Source organism: Lynx canadensis, chromosome B1, assembly GCF_007474595.2.
Source record: "Lynx canadensis isolate LIC74 chromosome B1, mLynCan4.pri.v2, whole genome shotgun sequence".
Lineage (NCBI taxonomy): Eukaryota > Metazoa > Chordata > Mammalia > Carnivora > Felidae > Lynx > Lynx canadensis.
Genome location: NC_044306.2, coordinates 133429208 through 133431037, shown reverse-complemented (window position 1 = coordinate 133431037; position 1830 = coordinate 133429208).

The window sequence follows — 1830 nt, the reverse complement described above, 5'->3', positions numbered from 1 at the left end:
TTTTTTTTAAAACAACCTCCACAAGTCATCACTTCATTTTGGATACAGAATGGCAAAAAGTATCTTCTCATCTAGGAACCGAGTAATTATTAAAGGAAAAAATAAAGTAAGAAAGTAAGAGCAGGGGCATTTCCTTTTTAATGCTTCTTTTTAAAAACTGATGGTGAGATCTTGCCTGGCTTAAACTCTTCCCAAAGAAAACAGAAAGCTGCCCACATAAAAAAGCTAACAATTTAAAATTCTTTTTCTCTTTCAAGCTTAGAGTATTACCAGTATTAATTTCAGTGCTCTGCCTGGTTATTAAATCACAAACCACACTGGCTGGTGAGAAACAAAGAAAGAAAAGAGCCATTATTCCAGTCAAACCAGACAGCCACACAAATAGCTCTATAAAAGTCAACTAAATTACGATTTTCACTCCCTCCTGAGTCAGAAGAGAAAGATTCTAACTATCCAACTATGCAAGCTTAGGGTAGGAATTATTAATGAGACAAGTACAGAGCTTCCTTGAAAAAGATGAAAGATCAGCAGAGAAAGTACGCTTGGGTTGCTAATGATTTGCTAACTGTTCCTCTTCCAGTGAGAATGCAAAACAGAGCCCAGAACCTTGGATCAGATGGGGCTCCCAGACTTGCCTCCTACCCCACATTATTGCACACCACTCTGTCATTCTGTCGTACCTTGCTGTCACCATGTTTTTCCTTCCACCTTGGTCTCCTCCCTCATCCATGTGGTCTCCCTGTCTTCTCCTTCCTTCCCTGAGAAGCTCTCCACTCCCACCCTCCTTCAACCACAGTGGACATCTCTCTCCAATTCTCCCAAAATAGTTTATATTTCTGTTGTATCACTTACCTTCATTCTTCCTCCTGAGTGTTACCTGGGGCAAGTTCCCTTCTAGACTGTAGTAAAGTCTGAGAATGATGAGCCTGTCTTTTCTCATCCTTTAGTTCCCTCATATGGTTTGAACACGAACAGTATAATATAGTTTAAATTCTTTCTGATGTATGTTCTTGTGTTTTGAGAGTGAGAACTCCTCCTTTTGCAATGCCTTCAATCTCGTTTAAAGCACATATACACAGAAAAGGCTAATTAATAGTATAAGAGTAGTGCCAAATGGGCCTCCAGACAGGTTAATAAATCCCACACAAACCTTTATTTGTACAAAAACAAAAGCAGGCACCCCATTGTAAATAGAGGAGTTATTGCCCCACAATCCAGGACACTCTTAAAGAATTACACAAAAGGCAGTTTTTATCTGTTTTTCACTATTTCTATTTTTTCACTCTTTTAGTAGACTGGAGCTGAGATGAGTCCCTCAAAGATATATAGGATTTAGATAGGTAGACGGGGAATAGGACAGCAGGTGGGGGAAGCACCCAAAGAGAACAAGGAGCAGGAATGGGAATACATCAGTCTACCCAGAGTTGAGGGTTTGTTTAGGGGAGAGGTGGTACTTTTTCTCCTGGAGAAACACCCAGAAAAGTCAAAAACAGATTTCTGTCCCCAACCACCATGCTGCATGCATGCACACACACACATACACACACACCACACCAACAATCCGTCCATAGTCAATGCCTCTTCCTTCCAAATGCAAATACCCCCAGGAGCTTTACACATACTGCTCATTTAGTAAAATAGTTATATCTAATGTGTGTACTTTTATTAGTAAGCTAAGTTTCCTCCCCTCTCCCCTATATACTGCATACTTTTAAACCCAAGAAAAGGTTGGAGTAGGAAAGATTAAACGAGAAGAGAAATGTGCAGTTGCAAGTGACAGGTGGAGGAAGGTAGCAAGGAGGAAGACTCTAGTGAGAGGAACAAGGACAC